A 26,320-nucleotide genomic window follows, 5' to 3' on the forward strand; every position below is an offset into this window, starting at 1 on the left:
GAAGCGGATTTTTATACAGCTGTGCAGTGGTCTCTTCATTTTTGCCAGAGCTGTATTTACTGTATGAGAGGTGGGTATGAATCTATATTCAGTGTGAGAGGTGTGTATATAGGAGAGGGGCACGTATATACCTGTGTATAGAGAGGGATGAGTGGTATATACAGAACAACATAGTATATAGGGTCCCGAGCATCCAACCCTCTATATAACACCCATACAAAATCACATTGCAGGCGTCCTCCATCCCTCCATGACTCGAGTATAAGGAGGATCCTCCTGTCTAGACAGCCCCCCAATACCCGGCGGCACAGGGGCCGTATTCTACATTCTGCTCAAGTACAAAGGAAAAGACGCAAAGGCAAATTATTAAAGGGACGGACAACAGAGCACAAATGGATGATTGGGGTCCCCCGATGGCCTCGTCCTATGGAACAAAGAGCGGCTCGATCATTTCACTCACAAATGCAATCAGAATATTAATAATAAGCCGAGACAAAGGAGTCGTTGCAATGTGTCACCCTGCACCGCACCCGTCACACGCCAGGTGCAGGTGGCAATTCTGGGGACCGACACCACATGGCTGAATTCTTACACATGAGGCATGCTGGGAATTTAGATGAGACGCTATGAGGTCAGGCTGCAATGTACTGAGCTGATCTGGATACGCCCCGGGGTACTTTGCGCTGCTCTCAAAGGAAGAAAGGTTTAAAAAAAGAAAGAAAGGAGGAAAAGGAAATATATTCACTGGATCATTGTCTGCGCCATCCTAAGTCATTCAGCTTCACCCTATCCCTTTAATTGCATAAAAGGGGCGGAGCACCGACAAGTACCATGCAAATTAATGCAAATATTAATCCTCTGCAAAGTGCACAGGAGGTTACGGTGCAGCAGATCCCTGCATGCTCCCTGTGCCGGCAGCCCACCCATGGCCGGCACATACTGGGGGCCGTGCACAGGTGATCACTAGGTGTATCCTGGAGCCTATGACAGATGCAGAAAGCACAACTCCCAGCTCCCGAGAGCCCAACCCGTGGATATTACAAGAAAAACATCACAAGTTAGGGTCTCAGGGAATGTGAGGGGTGCAGAGCTCCTCCACGCCCCTCCCGGGAGGGGAACAGGAAAGTACATGACCCCTCGGCTCTGCTGCAGCAATGCAGGGGTTAAGGATGGAGTCACTGAGGAGCAGAGATACTGAATAACTAGAGATGGGGTCACTAGTGGGGGGGGGGGGCGCACCCGGGAAGGACCAGTGTGGAGCCTCAGCCCAATTCATTGCCATGGCTCTGTGTACCGAGCCGCTACATCCGTGCTCTAGACACTGCCCTGGACACTAGACACTGGACACTGCCCTGGACACTAGACAATGGACACTGCCCTGGACATGAGACACTGCCCTGGACACACTGCCCTGGACACTAGACACTGGACACTAGACACTGCCCTGGACACTAGACACTGGATACTGCCCTGGACACTAGACACTGCCCTGGACACTAGACAATGGACACTGCCCTGGACACTAGACACTGGACACTGCCCTGGACACACTGCCCTGGACACTAGACACTGGACACTAGACACTGCCCTGGACACTAGACACTGGACACTGCCCTGGACACTAGACAATGGACACTGCCCTGGACATGAGACACTGCCCTGGACACACTGCCCTGGACACTAGACATTGGACACTAGACACTGCCCTGGACACTAGACACTGGATACTGCCCTGGACACTAGACACTGCCCTGGACACTAGACAATGGACACTGCCCTGGACACTGGACACTGCCCTGGACACACTGCCCTGGACACTAGACACTAGACACTGCCCTGGACACTAGACACTGGACACTGCCCTGGACACTTAACACTGGATACAGCCCTGGACACTAGACACTTCCCTGGACACTAGACACTGCCCTGGACACTAGACACTGCCCTGGACACTAGACACTGCCCTGGACACTAGACACTGCCCTGGACACTTAACACTGGATACTGCCCTGGACACTAGACACTGGACACTGCCCTGGACACACTGCCCTGGACACTAGACACTGGACACTTTGAATCTTGAATCTTTGAATCTTGAATCACTGGACACTCGACACTGCCCTGGACACTTAACACTGGATACTGCCATGGACACTAGACAATGGACACTGCCCTGGACACTAGACACTGCCCTGGACATGAAACACTGGACACTGCCCTGGACACTGCCCTAGACACTGGACACGCTGCCCTGGACACTAGATACTGGACACTATACACTGCCCTGGAACTAGACACTGGACACAGCCCTGGACACTAGACACTGCCCTGGACACTAGACACTGGATACTGCCCTAGACACTGCCCTGGACACTAGACATTGGACACTGCCCTGGACAATAGACACTGAATACTGCCCTGGACACACTGCCCTGGACACTAGACACTGCCCTGGACACTAGACACTGGACACTGCCCTGGACACTAAACACTGGATACTGCCCTGGACACTAGACACTGCCCTGGACACTAGACACTGCCCTGGACACTAGACAGTGGATACTGCCCTGGACACTAGACACTAAACACTGCCCTGGATGCTAGACACTGCCCTGGATACTAGACACTGCCCTGGACACTAAACACTGGATACTGCCCTGGACACTGCCCTGGACACTAGACACTGAATACTGTCCTGGACACTAGACACTGCCCTGGATGCTGCCCTGGACACAAGACAATGGATACTGCCCTGGACACTAGACACAGCCCTGGACACTAGACAATGGACACTGCCCTGGACACTAGACACAGGACACTGCCCTGGACACACTGCCCTGGACACTAGACACTGCCGTGGACACTAGACACTGCCCTGGACACTAGACACTGCCCTGGACACTAGACAGTGGATACTGCCCTGGACACTAGACACTAAACACTGCCCTGGATGCTAGACACTGCCCTGGACACTAGACACTGCCCTGGACACTGCCCTGGACACTAGACATTGCCCTAGATGCTGGACATTGCCCTTGTCACTAGACACTGCCCTGGACGCTCGACACTGCCCTGGACACTGTCCTGGATGCTGCCCTGGACGCTGGACCCTACCTTGAACACTGAACACTGCCCTGGACACTAGACACTGCCCTGGACATTAGACACTGCCCTGGATGCTGGACGCTGCCCTGGACACTAGACACTGCCCTGGACACTAGACACTGGATACTGCCCTGGACACTAGACACTGCCCTGGACACTAGACACTGAACACTGCCCTGGACGCTAGACACTTCCCTGGACACTAGACATTGCCCTGGATGCTGGACATTGCCCTTGTCACTAGACACTGCCCTGGACGCTCGACACTGCCCTGAACACTGTCCTGAATGCTGCCCTGGACGCTGGACCCTACCTTGAACACTAAACACTGCCCTGGACGCTGCCCTGGACACTAGACACTGCCCTGAACGCTGGACACTGCCTTGGACGCTGCCCTGGATGCTGCCCTGGACGCTAGACGCTGCCCTGGACGAAGGATGCTGCCCTGGATGCCAGACACTGCCCTGGATGCTAGACACTGCCCTGGACACTGCCCTAGACGCTAGACACTGCCCTGGACACTGCCCTAGACGCTAGACACTGCCCTGGACGCTGGACACTGCCCTGGACGCTGGACACTGCCCTGGACATTAGACACTGCCCTGGACATTAGACACTGCCCTGGACGCTGGACGCTGGACACTGCCCTAGACGCTAGACACTGCCCTGGACGCTGGACACTGCCCTGGACGCTGGACACTGCCCTGGACATTAGACACTGCCCTGGACATTAGACACTGCCCTGGACGCTGGACGCTGGACACTGCCCTGGACGCTGGACACTGCCCTGGACGCTGGACACTGCCCTGGACGCTGGACACTGCCCTGGACGCTGGGCCTCGCTTCTTGGCTGCTCGTCAAGGGTAATGATCAGAGCATCTGTATCCACTAAACTCAGGAGAAGCACTAGGGGGAGGGTGACCACTCGCAGCCCACCGTCCATCACAGCCCACCGTCCATCGCAGCCCACCCTCCATCTCCAGCACCTCCATTCTACACCCTGCAGTCACCAGTGCCCTCCTGTGTGCTGGCAGTGCCGGCTCCTCTCCGGGCCCCTCTCTCCTTGCACAGGGAGGCAGCTCTCCTTTCATTTCGTCTCTGGGGCCCCAGTGGGGGGCGTCTTCCTACCTGGAACTTAAAGGGGCAAAAGTGGAAAACTAGACAATAAAGGCAGAAACGTCAATTGTGTGGCCAGTGCGGTCCGTGTGCAGCTCCTCCGGGGCATTGGAATGTCTCGGCAGGAGACACCGAATAATAGTCTAGTAGATATCAGACCCCCTAATATGGAATAAATGGTAATAATCGGCGAGAGCTGCCGGTGGTCGTGCCCTGGCCGCAGCCCCTTCCTTACCTGGAGCAGCCCCTTGTTCCTTCCTCAGCGCCCCGGATTCTGCATGTAGCCGGCTCTGTGTGGCCCCGGATTCTACATGTAGCCGGCTCTGTGTGGCCCCGGATTCTACATGTAGCCGGCTCTGTGTGGCCCCGGATTCTACATGTAGCCGGCTCTGTGTGGCCCCGGATTCTACATGTAGCCGGCTCTGGCCCCGGATTCTACATGTAGCCGGCTCTGTGTGGCCCCGGATTCTACATGTAGCCGGCTCTGTGTGGCCCCGGATTCTGCATGTAGCCGGCTCTGTGTGGCCCCGGATTCTACATGTAGCCGGCTCTGTGTGGCCCCCGGCTCTGTGTGGCCCCCGGCTCTGTGTGGCCCCCGGTTCTGCACGCAGCCGGTTCTGTGTGGCCCCCGGTTCTGCCGGTTCTGCAGCCGGCTCCTGTGCACACTGGCTCCAGCCTCTGCCTTGCAGAAAGAACATTTAATCTTCAATGCCTCCCTTATGCTCCAGCAGAAAGAGGTAGAGGGTGGGGGGCGGCAAATAAGAGGGGGGGATGCCGAGGGACAGCGAGATGGGGCACAAATCAGCGACAAGTCTCCATCGTCCGCTCCTGGAAGCCGCCGGCTCCGGTTACCTCCGTCCACTGCTGGTCACACACAGATTCCAGGCTTGCCCCCCAGTCTCCTCCTGAGACCCCCGCACCCCTCATCATTGTCATTATCCGTTTCTTTTGCTATGGGGCTGTGCTTGCAGGGTGCAGGCTCCATATCAATGGTGCAGCTCATAGAGGGGCTGTGGAGACCACCGGCTGCTCAGATACCAGACACGACCAGTGCCAGACACCGAGGCCGCGTTATGTGGTGGGCAGCCCCCCGGGACCCTCGTTATTCATCCACCGTAGTGTCCGTGTGTCGCAGCCTGACTGGGGTTACACGGGGCGGCGCTGATCGGAGATACGGACTCGGTGTCGGTTACATGAGGACGGAATGGAACCCTGGTCCCGAGAGATCGGCCGCATCCAGGGAACAAGCTGGAGCAGGATGGAACAATGGATCACTGACATGTTGTGGCAGAAAGTTCTAACAATCCGGCTACAAAGAGAAGAATACAAGCAAGCGCTCCAAAAGACCCCTGTACCCAGGGATGGCCCCCCAGTCCAGAACAGACTCCCACAAGACCCCTAGAGCTGATACAGATATTCCCAGGACTAGATCCAGGGGCCTCGTCAGTGCACCATAACTGGAGGAGCCCCCCAGTGCTCCATGGCTGGAGGAGCCCCCCAGTGCTCCATGGCTGGAGGAGCCCCCCAGTGCTCCATGGCTGGAGGAGCCCCCCAGTGCACCATGGCTGGAGGAGCCCCCCAGTGCACCATGGCTGGAGGAGCCCCCCAGTGCTCCATGGCTGGAGGAGCCCCCCAGTGCACCATGGCTGGAGGAGCCCCCCCAGTGCTCCATGGCTGGAGGAGCCCCCCAGTGCACCATAATTGGAGGAGCCCCCCAGTGCACCATGGCTGGAGGAGCCCCCCAGTGCACCATGGCTGGAGGAGCCCCCCAGTGCTCCATGGCTGGAGGAGCCCCCCAGTGCACCATGGCTGGAGGAGCCCCCCAGTGCACCATAATTGGAGGAGCCCCCCAGTGCACCATGGCTGGAGGAGCCCCCCAGTGCACCATGGCTGGAGGAGCCCCCCAGTGCTCCATGGCTGGAGGAGCCCCCAGTGCTCCATAACTGGAGGAGCCCCCCCAGTGCACCATGGCTGGAGGAGCCCCCCAGTGTTCCATGGCTGGAGGAGCCCCCCTGTGCTCCATGGCTGGAGGAGCCCCCTGTGCTCCATGGCTGGAGGAGCTCCCCCAGTGCTCCATGGCTGGAGGAGCCCCCCAGTGCTCCATAATTGGAGGAGCCCCCCAGTGCACCATGGCTGGAGGAGCCCCCCAGTGCTCCATAACTGGAGGAGCCCCCCAGTGCTCCATGGCTGGAGGAGCCCCCCAGTGCTCCATAACTGGAGGAGCCCCCCAGTACCCCATGGCTGGAGGAGCCCCCCAGTGTTCCATGGCTGGAGGAGCCCCTCTGTGCTCCATGGCTGGAGGAGCCCCCCAGTGCACCATGGCTGGAGGAGCCCCCCAGTGCACCATGGCTGGAGAAGCCCCCCAGTGCTCCATGGCTGGAGGAGCCCCCCAGTGCACCACGGCCGGAGGAGCCCCCCAGTGCTTCATGGCTGAAGGAGCCCCCCAGTGCTCCATGGCTGGAGGAGCCCCCCAGTGCACCATGGCTGGAGGAGCCCCCCAGTGCACCATGGCTGAAGGAGCCCCCCAGTGCTCCATGGCTGGAGGAGCCCCCCAGTGCACCATGGCTGGAGGAGCCCCCCAGTGCACCATGGCTGGAGAAGCCCCCCAGTGCACCATGGCTGGAGGAGCCCCCCAGTGCTCTATGGCTGGAGGAGCCCCCCCCAGTGCACCATGGCTGGACGAGCCCCCCAGTGCTCCATAACTGGAGGAGCCCCCCCATGCTCCATGGCTGGAGGAGCCCCCCAGTGCTCCATGGCTGGAGGAGCCCCCCTGTGCTCCATGGCTGGAGGAGCCCCCCAGTGCTCCATGGCTGGAGGAGCCCCCCTGTGCTCCATGGCTGGAGGAGCCCCCCAGTGCTCCATCGCTGGAGGAGCCCACCAGTGCTCCATAACTGGAGGAGCCCCCCCGTGCTCCATGGCTGGAGGAGCCCCCCAGTGCTCCATAACTGGAGGAGCCCCCCAGTGCTCCATGGCTGGAGAAGCCCCCCAGTGCTCCATAACTGGAGGAGCCCCCCCGTGCTCCATGGCTGGAGGAGCCCCCCAGTGCTCCATGGCTGGAGGAGCCCCCCAGTGCTCCATCGCTGGAGGAGCCCCCCAGTGCTCCATAACTGGAGGAGCCCCCCCCCCCCGTGCTCCATGGCTGGAGGAGCCCCCCAGTGCTCCATGGCTGGAGGAGCCCCCCTGTGCTCCATGGCTGGAGGAGCCCCCCAGTGCACCATGGCTGGAGGAGCCCCCCTGTGCTCCATGGCTGGAGGAGCCCCCCAGTGCACCATGGCTGGAGAAGCCCCCCAGTGCTCCATGGCTGGAGGAGCCCCCCAGTGCACCATGGCTGGAGGAGCCCCCCAGTGCTTCATGGCTGAAGGAGCCCCCCAGTGCTCCATGGCTGGAGGAGCCCCCCAGTGCACCACGGCTGGAGGAGCCCCCCAGTGCTTCATGGCTGAAGGAGCCCCCCAGTGCTCCATGGCTGGAGGAGCCCCCCAGTGCACCATGGCTGGAGGAGCCCCCCAGTGCACCATGGCTGAAGGAGCCCCCCAGTGCTCCATGGCTGGAGGAGCCCCCAGTGCACCATGGCTGGAGGAGCCCCCCCAGTGCTTCATGGCTGAAGGAGCCCCCCCGTGTTCCATGGCTGGAGGAGCCCCCCAGTGCTCCATGGCTGAAGGAGCCCCCCAGTGCACCATGGCTGGAGGAGCCCCCCAGTGCACCACGGCTGGAGGAGCCCCCCCAGTGCTTCATGGCTGAAGGAGCCTCCCAATGCTCCATGGCTGGAGGAGCCCCCCAGTGCCTCATGGCTGGAGGAGCCCCCCAGTGCACCATGGCTGGAGGAGCCCCCCAGTGCTCCATGGCTGGAGGAGCCCCCCAGTGCACCATGGCTGGAGGAGCCCCCCCAGTGCTTCATGGCTGAAGGAGCCCCCCAGTGCTCCTTGGCTGGAGGAGCCCCCCCAGTGCTTCATGGCTGAAGGAGCCCCCCAGTGTTCCATGGCTGGAGGAGCCCCCCAGTGCTCCATGGCTGGAGGAGCCCCCCAGTGCTCCATGCCTGGAGGAGCCCCCCAGTGCTCCATGGCTGGAGGAGCCCCCCAGTGCTCCATGGCTGGAGGAGACCCCCAGTGCTCCATGGCTGGAGGAGCCCCCCAGTGCACCATGGCTGGAGGAGCCCCCCCAGTGCTTCATGGCTGAAGGAGCCCCCCAGTGCTCCTTGGCTGGAGGAGCCCCCCCAGTGCTTCATGGCTGAAGGAGCCCCCCAGTGTTCCATGGCTGGAGGAGCCCCCCAGTGCTCCATGGCTGGAGGAGCCCCCCAGTGCTCCATGCCTGGAGGAGCCCCCCAGTGCTCCATGGCTGGAGGAGCCCCCCAGTGCTCCATGGCTGGAGGAGACCCCCAGTGCTCCATGGCTGGAGGAGCCCCCCAGTGCTCCATGGCTGGAGGAGCCCCCAGTGCTACATGGCTGGAGGAGCCCCCCAGTGCTACATGGCTGGAGGAGCCCCCCAGTGCTACATGGCTGGAGGAGCCCCCCAGTGTTACATGGCTGGAGGAGCCCCCCAGTGCTCCATGGCTGGAGGAGCCCCCCGCACGTCTCCCTGCTGGGGTCCCCGGCTCCTCTTCTGTCTCGTAGATCCAGCTGACGTCATTATTGCAGCACTACTCCTGCATGGCGTCGCCCCTGTGCCAGGATGCCGGCAGGTTGTAGGGCTCTGGTTCTGTAGCCATGGACTAGCAACATGGCCGCTGGACAGGGTCCTGGAATCTTTGCTGCTTCTAAAGTCCATTCCCTAGAAGCCCAATCAGTGCAGCTTTGGATGGTTGTCGCAAAGAGGTTTCACGTAATTAGCTTTATTGTTTAACCACCTCCATCCCATCTTCATGGTGAGGGCAATACCACAGAAGCTAAAAAGGAAATGGACCTTAACACGGAAAAGATCTCAGCCATAAACCAAACACGGGTGACCACTGGTGAGTTCACCGTTCATGGGCAAAATGTGGGGTTTTATTTATTTTGCTGTAATTGGCATGAACTTGCAGCAAAAAATGCAATTTAATTGCAATATGTAAAGCAGCATATTCATAGAGAACCTGGAAGAATAGAAGTGGACGTTCTTGATAACCAGATTTTGGATAAAAGAAATAACATTTGTTGCAAACTCAGATAGGACTGGGTTAAATCCAAGCACTGCAGACTAATGAGATGCACATGGCGAGCTTTGACTAAGAACCAGGAAATGGATTCACCATGTTGTGATAGTCTGCTGGATATTGAGCAGAGTCCAGAATGCTGATGCTGGTGAGTGACCAGTCAAAATGTGAGTTGTAACTGGGAGAGAGACATGCCAGAGTCTCTCTTTAAATGGAGACTGTACAAGACAGCTAGGAAAGCTGAGCAGTCTGTGTGTTGGGGCTGCAGAGTAAGGTGGGGAAGCTGCAGCCTGTTCAGTGTGTACTGGATCTGGAGATGAACACTTCTGTTTGGTCTTGGAAGCTGCTGGAGCTCGGGCTGAAGGGAATACCGAAAATGGTACCTGCTCTGTGTATGAAGTCTGCTCCTGGAGAAAGGACTGTACTCTGTTGGGGTGAGCTGCACTGACATATACTGTATGTGCCTGATGAATTAAAGGGAATCTGTCACCCCATTTTTCACCTATAAGCTGTGGCCATCAGGGGCTTATCTCCAGTACTCTGTAATGCATTCTCTAATGCTGTAGATAAGCCCCCCGATGTAACCCGAAAGATAAGAAAATCAAGATTATACTCACCCAGAGGCTGTCCCGATGCAATCCGATAGGTGTTGCAGGTCTGGGTCCGGGGCCTCCCATCTTCTTACGATGATGTCCTCTTCTTTGCTTCCTGTCGCGGCTCCTGCGCAGGCGCACTTTATCTCCCTGTTGAGGGCAGCGTAAAGTACTGCAGTGCGCAGGCGCTGGGCCTCTCTGACCTTTCCCGGCACTTGCGCACTGCAGTACTATGCTCTGCCCTCAACAGGGAGATAAAGTACGCCTGCGCCGGAGCCGCAGCGTGAAGACAAGAAGAGGACAACATTGTATGAAGATGGGAGGCGCCCGACCCGAACCACGACACCCATCGGACCTGAACCGCACCGGGACCGCCCCTGGGTGAGTATAATCTGACTTGTTTTTCTTATCTTTCAGGTTACATGGGGGGCTTATCTACAGCATTGCAGAATTCTATAGATAAGCCCCTGATGGCGGTGGCCTTAGCTTATAGGCAAAAAATGAGGTGACGGATTCCCTTTAACTGTTTTTTTTGCTATGATACCTTTGTGCTCAGAAAAGGCTGTTTTTGGTTTTGAATCCTTTGAAGCTTTATGAAACAATAAAACTGCACCTGTTTGAACCAAACCACGTTACCTGTGGGAACAGTAAGTCCTACCTGAATCCCTACAATTGGTGGAGAATGCGGGCACGAAGTCCCAGAGAGCACAGGTGATTGCAATGTAAAGATTGAAGGTCCTGGGTAAAGGCAGCTACAGCATTGCAAACACAGTCTAAAAACATGGAGGAGCTGTCCTGCCGGAAGGGGACATTATGGTGTCACATAGCACCTCGGTACAGAGAGATCATGGAACTGTCCCAGAACCAATGCACTACTTTGCCTCCCCGCATGTCCTGCTGTTCCTCAAAACGTGTTTTAGCTCAAACTACAATAGTTCTGTTTGTTATTTTCTAGATAAAATCCCCACAGAGAGCTACTATACGACCAGAGATGTCACTTTTTAGCCCATGAGACCATTACTTAGCTGACATTCGTTACACTTGGAAACAGTCAGCAAGAAGGTGGACTGACAGCTGTAACAGCTGAGCTCCTGTGATGCAGAAAGGGTAGATAGTTTTTTGTCCATTAGACGAGGGCATAGAACCTGATGTAAAGATGACACAGAAAATGCAAATCACCAGAAGCAAATACTATGGAGACACTGAACAAGCAGGGAGTGCTGTCAGATTTCAGCTTGGATATACATGGAATCCTGAATTATTCACGAAAAAATATCCAAATTTTACAATTGGAGAATTTGCTAAATATTTTTGGGAAAAGTTAACAAAAATTAGAAATGCATAATAATTTCAATTGATAATATTGAAGATATATACATGTAACAGCAAAAATAAAAATGGAAAAAATAGCGACTTTTTTTTCTGAAATAAGAATAAAGAAAAAATATTTGTGAACGCTGACCTCGGCTCCACTGGTCAGCACTGACCCTCCAGGGGAGGTTTTATTCCAGGGAAGTTCTTTTATGTTTCTGATAACTTTTCTTGCATTTGCTTTACACTTGTCTCATCCTGAATTCTACTCCAGTCACCTATAGAGCTGCAATCACAATCCTGGAAGGTGACCTTGAGAAGTAAACTGTGGACTATGTAGTCAGATCTTGGTCATCCTCATCTAAAGTCTTGTAATATACTGTGCACTGGTAACAGACAGACAGCAGAATTGTGAATTCAGCTCTGGATGTGACTGGAGCAAAATGCAAGTAAAGTCCAGAAACATTGCTGGAGAGAGAGGAGGTGCAGGAATAAGTCCGCAGATATGTTTCTAATGTTATTGGGCTTCACATTTTTGACTGATTTTCTTATCAGTTATGTTGTCGGCGCCGTCATCGATCCGGTGTGACATCAGATTTCCGATTAGTAAGTTCTGATATCGTTATCTGCTGTTCTGTGTGATAAGGAAGTGAACGTCATGTACTTTATGTGGCTGAAGGCTTCACACCAGACACACGTCCTATAATAAGAACATCATGGAATCTACGGACACCGTAATATTTGTAAATAGCAGAGAATAATGTATTCCTAATATTAATGGCATGTAATGATGGAGGCGGCGGGAGAAAGGAATTATAACCTTTATTTCTGGGGAAACCAGTCAGCAAATAAAAAGTTAAATAAAGTCCAAAGTCAGGAGCAAGGATGGAAACCGCACAACCGCAGTTACTACACAGAGGTGAGAGAAGTCGGAGTTTACAGCATGGTGGAGAGATCATAACCTGCAAACGGCAGACCCCAGCTCTGGAAGTGAGATGTTTGGGGGCAGCTTCTCATAGTCTGGTCCATGGTGGTCTTTAGCATCGCTGAGCACATTGTTTAGTGGCATCTTAGAAGCTCTAGCGGCCATTGTTATGGGGTCCAGGACAATGTTACCATTACACGACCCCAGGCCAGAGGGGGTCCGGAACTGTTTCTGTTATAGGGGGTTCTGTGGCTGTCCCCATTAAAGGGGTACTCTGAATGTCCCTGCTATGGGCGGTTTTCTGGCTGTCTCTATTATAGAAGGTCCTCTGACAGTGGCATAACTGAGTCTGATGGGTCCTGATGCAAAATTTGAGCCTTCATTATGTAGTAATGTCCCTCATCCTGGTATATATGTCCCCCATCCTGGTATAAATGTCCCCATCCTGGTATAAATGTCCCCCATCCTGGTATAAATGTCCCCATCCTGGTATATATGTCCCCCATCCTGGTATAAATGTCCCCCATCCTGGTATAAATGTCCCCCATCCTGGTATATACGTCCCCCATCCTGGTATATACGTCCCCCATCCTGGTATATACATCCCCCATCCTGGTATATATATCCCCCATCCTGGTAAACATGTCCCCCATCCTGGTATAAATGTCCCCATCCTGGTATATATGTCCCCCATCCTGGTATAAATGTCCCCCATCCTGGTATAAATGTCCCCATCCTGGTATATATGTCCCCCATCCTGGTATATACGTCCCCCATCCTGGTATATACGTCCCCCATCCTGGTATATACGTCCCCCATCCTGGTATATACGTCCCCCATCCTGGTATATACGTCCCCCATCCTGGTATATACGTCCCCCATCCTGGTATATACGTCCCCCTGTTGTGAATTCTGTGGCTGAATTCACTCCTGTGGTCACAAGTGGTACTGCAGCTTCTGAGCTTCCTCCCTCAGGTGTTCTGGTGAGCTCGTTAACTGCTTCATTACTTAACTCCGCCTGATGCTGCTATCCTTGCTCCTTGTCAATGTTTCAGTGTTGGATCTGAGCTTCTCCTGATTGTTCCTGTGACCTGCTGCTCTGTATAGCTAAGTGCTTTTTGCTTTTTTGTTGCTTTTTTTCTGTCCAGCTTGTCTTTTGTTTTGCTGGAAGCTCTGAGACGCAAAGGGTGTACCGCCGTGCCGTTAGTTCGGCACGGTGGGGTTTTTTTTGCCCCCTTTGCGTGGTTTTGCTTTAGGGTTTTTTGTAGACTGCAAAGTTCGCTTTACTGTCCTTGCTCTGTCCTAGAATATCGGGCCCCACTTTGCTGAATCTATTTCATCCCTACGTTTTGTCTTTTCATCTTACTCACAGTCATTATATGTGGGGGGCTGCCTTTTCCTTTTGGGAATTTCTCTGGGGCAAGTCAGGCCTATTTTTCTATCTTCAGGCTAGCTAGTTTCTTAGGCTGTGCCGAGTTGCCTAGGTAGTTGTTAGGCGCAATCCACAGCCGCTTTTAGTTGTGTTTAGGATAGGATCAGGTGTGCAGTCTACAGAGTTTCCACGTCTCAGAGCTCGTTCTTGTATTTTTGGGTATTTGTCAGATCACTGTGTGCGCTCTGATCGCTAAGCACACTGTGTTTCTGGATTGCCTTCATAACACCTGTCATTAGCAAACATAACAGTACAAGGAGCCAAACTAATGATTCTCAATAGAGGGAAAGAAAAAGTTCTGACATCATTTTTTTTTTTTTTTTCTGCTCTGTGTTCACTTTTTTTTTTTTCCCCTAGACATTTGGGTGATTCTGGACACAGGTGTGGACATGGATATTCAGGGTCTGTGCTCTTCAATGGATAATCTCGTTATAAATGTACAAAAAATTCAAGATACTATTGATCAGAAATCTATGTTAGAACCAAGAATTCCTATTCCTGATTTGTTTTTTGGAGATAGAACTAAGTTTCTAAGTTTCAAAAATAATTGTAAGCTATTTCTGGCCTTGAAACCTCATTCTTCTGGTAATCCTATTCAACAGGTTTTGATTATTATTTCTTTTTTGCGCGGCGACCCTCAAGACTGGGCTTTTTCTCTTGCGCCAGGAGACCCTGCATTGAGTAGTGTCGATGCGTTTTTCCTGGCGCTCGGATTGCTGTACGATGAGCCTAATTCAGTGGATCAGGCTGAGAAAAATTTGCTGGCTTTGTGCCAGGGTCAGGATGATATAGAAGTATATTGTCAGAAATTTAGGAAATGGTCAGTACTCACTCAGTGGAATGAATCTGCGCTGGCAGCTTTGTTCAGAAAGGGTCTCTCTGAGGCTCTTAAGGATGTCATGGTGGGATTTCCTATGCCTGCTGGTTTGAATGAGTCTTTGTCTTTGGCCATTCAGATCGGTCGATGCTTGCGCGAGCGTAAATCTGTGCACCATTTGGCGGTACTGCCTGAGGTTAAACCTGAGCCTATGCAGTGCGATAGGACTATGACTAGAGTTGAACGGCAGGAATACAGACGTCTGAATGGTCTGTGTTTCTACTGTGGTGATTCCACTCATGCTATTTCTGATTGTCCTAAGCGCACTAAGCGGTCCGCTAGGTCTGCCGTCATTGGTACTGTACAGTCCAAATTCCTTCTGTCCATTACCTTGATATGCTCTTTGTCGTCGTTTTCTGTCATGGCGTTTGTGGATTCGGGCGCTGCCCTGAATCTGATGGATTTGGATTATGCTAAACGTTGTGGGTTTTTCTTGGAGCCTTTGAGGTGTCCTATTCCATTGAGAGGAATTGATGCTACACCTTTGGCCAAGAATAAACCTCAATACTGGGCCCAGCTGACCATGTGCATGGCTCCTGCACATCAGGAGGTTATTCGCTTTCTGGTGTTGCATAATCTGCATGATGTGGTCGTGTTGGGGTTGCCATGGCTACAAACCCATAATCCAGTATTGGATTGGAATTCCATGTCGGTATCCAGCTGGGGTTGTCAGGGGGTACATGGTGATGTTCCATTTTTGTCGATTTCGTCATCCACCCCTTCTGAGGTCCCAGAGTTCTTGTCTGATTATCAGGATGTATTTGAAGAGCCCAAGTCCGATGCTCTACCTCCGCATAGGGATTGTGATTGTGCTATCAATTTGATTCCTGGTAGTAAATTCCCTAAAGGTCGATTATTTAATTTATCCGTGCCCGAACACGCCGCTATGCGCAGTTATGTGAAGGAATCCCTGGAGAAGGGACATATTCGCCCATCGTCATCACCACTGGGAGCAGGGTTCTTCTTTGTAGCCAAGAAGGATGGTTCGCTGAGACCCTGTATTGATTACCGCCTTCTTAATAAGATCACTGTTAAATTTCAGTATCCCTTGCCATTGTTATCTGACTTGTTTGCTCGGATTAAGGGGGCTAGTTGGTTTACTAAGATAGATCTTCGTGGTGCGTATAATCTGGTGAGAATCAGGCAGGGAGATGAATGGAAAACTGCATTCAATACGCCCGAGGGTCATTTTGAGTATCTAGTGATGCCGTTCGGACTTGCCAATGCTCCATCTGTGTTTCAGTCTTTTATGCATGACATCTTCCGTGAGTATCTGGATAAATTCCTGATTGTTTACTTGGATGACATTTTGATCTTCTCAGATGATTGGGAGTCTCATGTGAAGCAAGTCAGAATGGTTTTTCAGGTCCTGCGTGCTAACTCTTTGTTTGTGAAGGGATCAAAGTGTCTCTTCGGTGTGCAGAAAGTTTCATTTTTGGGGTTCATCTTTACCCCTTCTACTATCGAGATGGATCCAGTTAAGGTCCAAGCCATCCAGGATTGGATTCAGCCGACATCTCTGAAAAGTCTGCAAAAGTTCCTGGGCTTTGCTAATTTTTATCGTCGCTTCATCTGTAATTTTTCTAGCATTGCCAAACCATTGACCGATTTGACCAAGAAGGGTGCTGATTTGGTTAATTGGTCTTCTGCTGCTGTGGAAGCTTTTCAGGAGTTGAAGCGTCGTTTTTGTTCTGCCCCTGTGTTGTGTCAACCAGATGTTTCTCTTCCGTTCCAGGTCGAGGTTGATGCTTCTGAGATTGGAGCAGGGGCGGTTTTGTCACAGAGAGGTTCTGATTGCTCAGTGATGAAACCATGTGCTTTCTTTTCCAGGAAGTTTTCGCCCGCTGAGCGTAATTATGATGTGGGCAATCGAGAGTTGCTGGCCATGAAGTGGGCATTCGAGGAGTGGCGTCATTGGCTTGAAGGAGCTAAGCATCGCGTGGTGGTATTGACTGATCATAAGAACTTGACTTATCTCGAGTCTGCCAAGCGCTTGAATCCTAGACAGGCCCGTTGGTCGTTATTTTTTGCCCGCTTCGACTTTGTGATTTCGTACCTTCCGGGCTCTAAAAATGTGAAGGCGGATGCTCTGTCTAGGAGTTTTGTGCCCGACTCTCCGGGTTTATCTGAGCCAGCGGGTATCCTCAAGGAAGGAGTCATTGTGTCTGCCATCTCCCCTGATTTGCGGCGGGTGCTGCAAAAATTTCAGGCGAATAAACCTGATCGTTGTCCAGCAGAGAAACTGTTCGTCCCTGATAGGTGGACTAATAAACTTATCTCTGAACTTCATTGTTCGGTGTTGGCTGGTCATCCTGGAATCTTTGGTACCAGAGAGTTAGTGGCTAGATCCTTCTGGTGGCCATCTCTGTCACGGGATGTACGTACTTTTGTGCAGTCCTGTGGGATTTGTGCTCGGGCTAAGCCCTGCTGTTCTCGTGCCAGTGGGTTGCTTTTGCCCTTGCCGGTCCCAAAGAGGCCTTGGACACATATTTCGATGGATTTCATTTCTGACCTTCCCGTTTCTCAAAAGATGTCAGTCATTTGGGTGGTCTGTGATCGCTTTTCTAAAATGGTCCATCTGGTGCCCTTGGCTAAATTGCCTTCCTCCTCTGATTTGGTACCTTTGTTCTTTCAGCATGTGGTTCGGTTGCATGGCATTCCTGAGAATATTGTTTCTGACAGAGGTTCCCAGTTTGTTTCAAGGTTTTGGCGAGCCTTTTGTGGTAGGATGGGCATTGACCTATCCTTTTCCTCGGCTTTCCATCCTCAGACTAATGGCCAGACCGAACGAACCAATCAGACCTTGGAAACATATCTGAGATGTTTTGTTTCTGCAGACCAGGATGATTGGGTGTCCTTTTTGCCGTTGGCTGAGTTCGCCCTTAATAATCGGGCCAGCTCGGCTACCTTGGTTTCTCCATTTTTTTGCAATTCTGGGTTCCATCCTCGTTTCTCTTCAGGACAGGTTGAGTCTTCGGACTGTCCTGGTGTGGATTCTGTGGTGGATAGGTTGCAGCAGATCTGGACTCAGGTAGTGGACAATTTGATCTTGTCCCAGGAGAAAGCTCAACTTTTCGCTAATCGCAGACGCCGTGTGGGTCCCCGACTTCGTGTTGGGGATCTGGTTTGGTTATCTTCTCGTCATATTCCTATGAAGGTTTCCTCTCCTAAATTTAAACCTCGTTTTATTGGTCCGTATAGGATTTCTGAGGTTCTCAATCCTGTGTCTTTTCGTTTGACCCTCCCAGACTCCTTTTCCATACATAATGTATTCCATAGGTCGTTGTTGCGGAGATACGTGGCACCTATGGTTCCATCTGTTGAGCCTCCTGCCCCGGTTTTGGTAGAGGGGGAATTGGAGTATATTGTGGAGAAGATTTTGGATTCTCGTGTTTCTAGACGGAAACTCCAGTATCTGGTTAAATGGAAGGGTTATGCTCAGGAAGATAATTCCTGGGTTTTTGCCTCTGATGTTCATGCTTCCGATCTTGTTCGTGCCTTTCATGCGGCTCATCCTGGTCGGCCTGGGGGCTCTGGTGAGGGTTCGGTGACCCCTCCTCAAGGGGGGGGGGTACTGTTGTGAATTCTGTGGCTGAATTCACTCCTGTGGTCACAAGTGGTACTGCAGCTTCTGAGCTTCCTCCCTCAGGTGTTCTGGTGAGCTCGTTAACTGCTTCATTACTTAACTCCGCCTGATGCTGCTATCCTTGCTCCTTGTCAATGTTTCAGTGTTGGATCTGAGCTTCTCCTGATTGTTCCTGTGACCTGCTGCTCTGTATAGCTAAGTGCTTTTTGCTTTTTTGTTGCTTTTTTTCTGTCCAGCTTGTCTTTTGTTTTGCTGGAAGCTCTGAGACGCAAAGGGTGTACCGCCGTGCCGTTAGTTCGGCACGGTGGGTTTTTTTTTTGCCTCCTTTGCGTGGTTTTGCTTTAGGGTTTTTTGTAGACTGCAAAGTTCGCTTTACTGTCCTCGCTCTGTCCTAGAATATCGGGCCCCACTTTGCTGAATCTATTTCATCCCTACGTTTTGTCTTTTCATCTTACTCACAGTCATTATATGTGGGGGGCTGCCTTTTCCTTTGGGGAATTTCTCTGGGGCAAGTCAGGCCTATTTTTCTATCTTCAGACTAGCTAGTTTCTTAGGCTGTGCCGAGTTGCCTAGGTAGTTGTTAGGCGCAATCCACAGCCGCTTTTAGTTGTGTTTAGGATAGGATCAGGTGTGCAGTCTACAGAGTTTCCACGTCTCAGAGCTCGTTCTTGTATTTTTGGGTATTTGTCAGATCACTGTGTGCGCTCTGATCGCTAAGCACACTGTGTTTCTGGATTGCCTTCATAACACCTGTCATTAGCAAACATAACATCCCCCATCCTGGTATATACATCCCCCATCCTGGTATATATATCCCCCATCCTGGTATATATGTCCCCCATCCTGGTATATATGTCCCCCATCCTGGTATATATGTCCCCCATCCTGGTATATATGTCCCCCATCCTGGTATATATATCCCCCATCCTGGTATATATGTCCCCCATCCTGGTATATATGTCTCCCATCCTGGTATATATGTCCCCCATCCTGGTATATATGTCCCCATCCTGGTATATATGTCCCCCATCCTTGTATATATGTCCCTCCATCCTGGTATATATGTCCCCCATCCTGGTATATATGTCCCTCTATCCTGGTATATATGTCCCCCATCCTGGTATATATGTCCCTCTATCCTGGTATATATGTCCCCCATCCTGGTATATATGTCCCCCATCCTGGTATATATGTCCCCCATCCTGGTATATATGTCCCCCATCCTGGTATATATGTCCCTCTATCCTGGTATATATGTCCCCCATCCTGGTATATATGTCCCCCATCCTGGTATATATGTCCCTCTATCCTGGTATATATGTCCCCATCCTGGTATATATGTCCCCCATCCTGGTATATATGTCCCTCTATCCTGGTATATATGTCCCCCATCCTGGTATATATGTCCCCCATCCTGGTATATATGTCCCTCTATCCTGGTATATATGTCCCCCATCCTGGTATATATGTCCCCCATCCTGGTATATATATCCCCCATCCTGGTATAGATGTCCCCCATCCTGGTATACAGTGGGGCAAAAAAGTATTTAGTCAGTCAGCAATAGTGCAAGTTCCACCACTTAAAAAGATGAGAGGCGTCTGTAATTTACATCATAGGTAGACCTCAACTATGGGAGACAAACTGAGAAAAAAAAATCCAGAAAATCACATTGTCTGTTTTTTTAACAATTTATTTGCATATTATGGTGGAAAATAAGTATTTGGTCAGAAACAAAATTTCATCTCAATACTTTGTAATATATCCTTTGTTGGCAATGACAGAGGTCAAACGTTTTCTGTAAGTCTTCACAAGGTTGCCACACACTGTTGTTGGTATGTTGGCCCATTCCTCCATGCAGATCTCTTCTAGAGCAGTGATGTTTTTGGCTTTTCGCTTGGCAACACGGACTTTCAACTCCCTCCAAAGGTTTTCTATAGGGTTGAGATCTGGAGACTGGCTAGGCCACTCCAGGACCTTGAAATGCTTCTTACGAAGCCACTCCTTCGTTGCCCTGGCAGTGTGCTTTGGATCATTGTCATGTTGAAAGACCCAGCCACATTTCATCTTCAATGCCCTTGCTGATGGAAGGAGGTTTGCACTCAAAATCTCACGATACATGGCCCCATTCATTTTTTCATGTACCCGGATCAGTCGTCCTGGCCCCTTTGCAGAGAAACAGCCCCAAAGCATGATGTTTCCACCACCATGCTTTACAGTAGGTATGGTGTTTGATGGATGCAACTCAGTATTCTTTTTCCTCCAAACACGACAAGTTGTGTTTCTACCAAACAGTTCCAGTTTGGTTTCATCAGACCATAGGACATTCTCCCAAAACTCCTCTGGATCATCCAAATGCTCTCTAGCAAACTTCAGACGGGCCCGGACATGTACTGGCTTAAGCAGTGGGACACGTCTGGCACTGCAGGATCTGAGTCCATGGTGGCGTAGTGTGTTACTTATGGTAGGCCTTGTTACATTGGTCCCAGCTCTCTGCAGTTCATTCACTAGGTCCCCCCGCATGGTTCTGGGATTTTTGCTCACCGTTCTTGTGATCATTCTGACCCCACGGGGTGAGATTTTGCGTGGAGCCCCAGATCGACGGAGATTATAAGTGGTCTTGTATGTCTTCCATTTTCTAATTATTGCTCCCACTGTTGATTTCTTCACTCCAAGCTGGTTGGCTATTGCAGATTCAGTCTTCCCAGCCTGGTGCAGGGCTACAATTTTGTTTCTGGTGTCCTTTGACAGCTCTTTGGTCTTCACCATAGTGGAGTTTGGAGTCAGACTGTTTGAGGGTGTGCACAGGTGTCTTTTTATACTGATAACAAGTTTAAACAGGTGCCATTACTACAGGTAATGAGTGGAGGAAAGAGGAGACTCTTAAAGAAGAAGTTACAGGTCTGTGAGAGCCAGAAATCTTGATTGTTTGTTTCTGACCAAATACTTATTTTCCACCATAATATGCAAATAAATTGTTAAAAAAACAGACAATGTGATTTTCTGGAATTTTTTCTCTCAGTTTGTCTCCCATAGTTGAGGTCTACCTATGATGTAAATTACAGACGCCTCTCATCTTTTTAAGTGGTGGAACTTGCACTATTGCTGACTGACTAAATACTTTTTTGCCCCACTGTATATGTCTCCCATCCTGGTATATATGTCCCCCATCCTGGTATATATGTCCCCATCCTGGTATATATGTCCCCCATCCTGGTATATATGTCCCTCTATCCTGGTATATATGTCCCCGATCCTGGTATATATGTCCCCCATCCTGGTATATATGTCCCTCTATCCTGGTATATGTGTCCACCATCCTGGTATATGTGTCCACCATCCTGGTATATGTGTCCCCCATCCTGGTATATATGTCCCCATCCTGGTATATATGTCCCCCATCCTGGTATATATATCCCCCATCCTGGTATATATGTCCCTCTATCCTGGTATATATGTCCCCCATCCTGGTATAAATGCCCCCCATCCTGGTATACATGTCCCCCATCCTGGTATACATGTCCCCCATCCTGGTATACATGTCCCCCATCCTGGTATAAATGTCCCCCATCCTGGTATACATGTCCCCCATCCTGGTATACATGTCCCCCATCCTGGTATACATGTCCCCCATCCTGGTATACATGTCCCCCATCCTGGTATACATGTCCCCCATCCTGGTATACATGTCCCCCATCCTGGTATACATGTCCCCCATCCTGGTATACATGTCCCCCATCCTGGTATACATGTCCCCCATCCTGGTATATATGTCCCCCATCCTGGTATATATGTCCCCCATCCTGGTATATATGTCCCAATCCTGGTATGTATGATTCCCATCCTGATAGATGTGGCCCCCATTCTCCTGAAAAACACCCAAAGCTGTCCCGTCACCTTCCGCTTCCACAACATGTGGGGTCCTCTTCTTTAGCCAGTGCAGAGGCCAGCAGCTGACAGTGGTGTGCCTGCGATGGCGGTGCATGATATCACCGCTATGCTGACGTCAGCTGCTGGCCTCTGATTGGTGTATTGCAGCGCAGGGAGATGCAGGAGGTGCTGGCGTCGGTGGCCCCTCCGGGATAAGTTGCAACCTTTGAGATTGTTTTGCGACTGTCCTCTGACCATCGCTGTTATAAGGGGTCCTCTGGCTTTCTGTATTGTTGGGGGTCATGTGGCTGTCACTATTATAGGGGATCCTCTGGCTGTCTTAGTTGTTGGGGGGTCCTCTGGCTGTCACTATTATAGGGGGTCCTCTGGCTGTCTTTGCTGTTGCGGGTCCTCTGGCTGTCACTATTATAGGGGGTCCTCTGGCTGTCTTTGTTGTTGGGGGTCCTCTGGCTGTCTTTGTTGTTGGGGGGTCCTCTGGCTGTCTTTGTTGTTGGGGGGTCCTCTGGCTGTCTTTGTTGTTGGGGGTCCTCTGGCTGTCTTTGCTGTTGGGGGGTCCTCTGGCTGTCTTTGCTGTTAGGGGTCCTCTGGCTGTCTTTATTGTTGGGGGTCCTCTGGCTGTCTTAGTTGTTGGGGGGTCCTCTGGCTGTCACTATTATAGGGGGTCCTCTGGCTGTCTTTGTTGTTGCGGGTCCTCTGGCTGTCTTTGTTGTTGGGGGGTCCTCTGGCTGTCACTATTATAGGGGGTCCTCTGGCTGTCTTTGTTGTTGCGGGTCCTCTGGCTGTCACTATTATAGGGGGTCCTCTGGCTGTCTTTGTTGTTGGGGGGTCCTCTGGCTGTCTTAGTTGTTGGGGGGTCCTCTGGCTGTCACTATTATAGGGGGTCCTCTGGCTGTCTTTGTTGTTGGGGGGTCCTCTGGCTGTCACTATTATAGGGGGTCCTCTGGCTGTCTTTGTTGTTGCGGGTCCTCTGGCTGTCTTTGTTGTTGGGGGGTCCTCTGGCTGTCTTTGTTGTTGGGGGGTCCTCTGGCTGTCTTTGTTGTTGGGGGTCCTCTGGCTGTCTTTGCTGTTGGGGGTCCTCTGGCTGTCTTTGCTGTTGGGGGTCCTCTGGCTGTCTTTATTGTTGGGGGGTCCTCTGGCTGTCTTTTTGCTCTTAGGGGTCCTCTGGCTGTCTTTATTGTTGGGGGTCCTCTGGCTGTCTTTGTTGTTGGGGGTCCTCTGGCTGTCTTTGTTGTTGGGGGGTCCTCTGGCTGTCTTTATTGTTGGGGGGTCCTCTGGCTCTCTTTGTTGTCGGGGTCCTCTGGCTGTCTTTGTTGTTGGGGGTCCTCTGGCTGTCTTTGTTGTTGGGGTCCTCTGGCTGTCACTATTATAGGGGGTCCTCTGGCTGTCATTTTTGTTGGGGTCCTCTGGCTGTCACTATTATAGGGGGTCCTCTGGCTGTCATTTTTGTTGGGGTCCTCTGGCTGTCACTATTATAGGGGGTCCTCTGGCTGTCTTTTTTGTTGGGGACCTCTGGCTGTCACTATTATGGGGGGTCCTCTGGCTGTCTTTGCTGTTGCGGGTCCTCTGGCTGTCTTTGTTGTTGGGGGGTCCTCTGGCTGTCTTTGTTGTTGGGGGGTCCTCTGGCTGTCTTTGTTGTTGGGGGTCCTCTGGCTGTCTTTGCTGTTGGGGGTCCTCTGGCTGTCTTTGTTGTTGGGGGTCCTCTGGCTGTCTTTATTGTTGGGGGGTCCTCTGGCTGTCTTTGCTGTTAGGGGTCCTCTGGCTGTCTTTATTGTTGGGGGTCCTCTGGCTGTCTTTGTTGTTGGGGGTCCTCTGGCTGTCTTTGTTGTTGGGGGGTCCTCTGGCTGTCTTTGCTGTTGGGGGGTCCTCTGGCTGTCTTTGTTGTTGGGGGGTCCTCTGGCTGTCTTAGTTGTTGGGGGGTCCTCTGGCTGTCACTATTATAGGGGGTCCTCTGGCTGTCTTTGTTGTTGCGGGTCCTCTGGCTGTCTTTGTTGTTGGGGGGTCCTCTGGCTGTCTTTGTTGTTGGGGGGTCCTCTGGCTGTCTTTGTTGTTGGGGGTCCTCTGGCTGTCTTTGCTGTTGGGGGGTCCTCTGGCTGTCTTTGTTGTTGAGGGTCCTCTGGCTGTCTTTGCTGTTGGGGGTCCTCTGGCTGTCTTTGTTGTTGGGGGTCCTCTGGCTGTCTTTTTTGTTGGGGTCCTCTGGCTGTCACTATTATAGGGGGTCCTCTGGCTGTCTTTTTTGTTGGGGTCCTCTGGCTGTCACTATTATAGGGGGTCCTCTGGCTGTCTTTTTTGTTGGGGACCTCTGGCTGTCACTATTATAGGGGGTCCTCTGGCTGTCTTTTTTGTTGGGGTCCTCTGGCTGTCACTATTATAGGGGGTCCTCTGGCTGTCTTTTTTGTTGGGGTCCTCTGGCTGTCACTATCATAGGGGGTCCTCTGGCTGTCTTTTTTGTTGGGGTCCTCTGGCTGTCACTATTATAGGGGGTCCTCTGGCTGTCTTTGTTGGTGGGGTCCTCTGGCTGTCACTAATATAGGGGGTCCTCTGGCTGTCTTTGTTGTTGGGGGTCCTCTGGCTGTCTTTGCTGTTGGGGGTCCTCTGGCTGTCTTTGTTGTTGGGGGTCCTCTGGCTGTCTTTATTGTTGGGGGGTCCTCTGGCTGTCTTTGCTCTTAGGGGTCCTCTGGCTGTCTTTATTGTTGGGGGTCCTCTGGCTGTCTTTGTTGTTGGGGGTCCTCTGGCTGTCTTTGTTGTTGAGGGGTCCTCTGGCTGTCTTTATTGTTGGGGGGTCCTCTGGCTCTCTTTGTTGTCGGGGTCCTCTGGCTGTCTTTGTTGTTGGGGGTCCTCTGGCTGTCTTTGTTGTTGGGGTCCTCTGGCTGTCACTATTATAGGGGGTCCTCTGGCTGTCTTTTTTGTTGGGGTCCTCTGGCTGTCACTATTATAGGGGGTCCTCTGGCTGTCTTTTTTGTTGGGGTCCTCTGGCTGTCACTATTATAGGGGGTCCTCTGGCTGTCTTTTTTGTTGGGGACCTTTGGCTGTCACTATTATAGGGGGTCCTCTGGCTGTCTTTTTTGTTGGGGTCCTCTGGCTGTCACTATTATAGGGGGTCCTCTGGCTGTCTTTTTTGTTGGGGTCCTCTGGCTGTCACTATTATAGGGGGTCCTCTGGCTGTCTTTTTTGTTGGGGACCTTTGGCTGTCACTATTATAGGGGGTCCTCTGGCTGTCTTTTTTGTTGGGGTCCTCTGGCTGTCACTATTATAGGGGGTCCTCTGGCTGTCTTTTTTGTTGGGGTCCTCTGGCTGTCACTATTATAGGGGGTCCTCTGGCTGTCTTTTTTGTTGGGGTCCTCTGGCTGTCACTATTATAGGGGGTCCTCTGGCTGTCTTTGTTGGTGGGGTCCTCTGGCTGTCACTATTATAGGGGGTCCTCTGGCTGTCTTTGTTGGTGGGGTCCTCTGGCTGTCACTATTATAGGGGGTCCTCTGGCTGTCTTTTTTGTTGGGGACCTTTGGCTGTCACTATTATAGGGGGTCCTCTGGCTGTCTTTTTTGTTGGGGTCCTCTGGCTGTCACTATTATAGGGGGTCCTCTGGCTGTCTTTTTTGTTGGGGTCCTCTGGCTGTCACTATTATAGGGGGTCCTCTGGCTGTCTTTGTTGGTGGGGTCCTCTGGCTGTCACTATTATAGGGGGTCCTCTGGCTGTCTTTGTTGGTGGGGTCCTCTGGCTGTCACTATTATAGGGGGTCCTCTGGCTGTCTTAGTTGTTGGGGGTCCTCTTGCGGTCTTAGTTGTTGGGGGTCCTCTTGCGGTCTTAGTTGTTGGGGGTCCTCTGGCTGTATATTGCCCAGCATGCCTGATCTATGAGGAGCCATTATTGCCTATCGAATGTTCACGTGTCATGGCTGTGATTTGCATAGATGTAACGCTTTATGCATTGCCTCATCACATGGATCAGTGACCTCTATAACCATGGAGACAGATCGCTCCGCATACAAACTGAAGACACAAAACTGGAGATCTGTTATCAGAATATTTATAAAGTTGCTTCAAATTTACATGCATAACACGACATTCACACATCTGTGTCACCGACCGCAACGTACGGACGTGCCGCTTCTGACCAAAACGTGACATGGCGATTGTGACACGCAGAAGAGTTAGAGCTATGGGAAATGATTGCAAAAAAATACACACCCTACTAGAGAGCGCAAGCGCCAAACTGCAGGATGTCCACTGGTCATGAGAGAGTTAAAAAAACGACAATAGGAGTAATGGAAACAATTGTCACAGCAGAATTTGTATTACAAATAGAAGTTTTGTAGAAGAAATATCTGGAGAGGTCGTAATATTAGTGGTTGTAATCGTGCTAGA

At 51.8% G+C, this 26,320-nt stretch overlaps 1 protein-coding gene across 5 annotated transcripts in view; it reads left to right on the forward strand.

Moving 5' to 3' along the window:
- Nucleotides 1-26,320, forward strand: part of LOC138651944 (surfactant protein C-like) — a 139,723-nt gene that overhangs the window by 32,328 nt on the left and 81,075 nt on the right. For 3 of the 5 annotated variants that reach the window (XM_069742577.1, XM_069742576.1, XM_069742578.1), the window contains exon 1: nt 9,455-9,780. The exons of 1 other annotated variant lie outside the window; for it this stretch is intronic. The gene's annotated coding sequence lies outside the window, so the exon portion shown is untranslated. Of the gene's footprint in view, nt 1-5,260; nt 9,781-26,320 lie in introns of those variants that run through there. One more of the 5 variants, XM_069742573.1, reaches the window with a different exon arrangement.

Source organism: Ranitomeya imitator, chromosome 10, assembly GCF_032444005.1.
Source record: "Ranitomeya imitator isolate aRanImi1 chromosome 10, aRanImi1.pri, whole genome shotgun sequence".
Taxonomy (NCBI): Eukaryota; Metazoa; Chordata; class Amphibia; order Anura; family Dendrobatidae; genus Ranitomeya; species Ranitomeya imitator.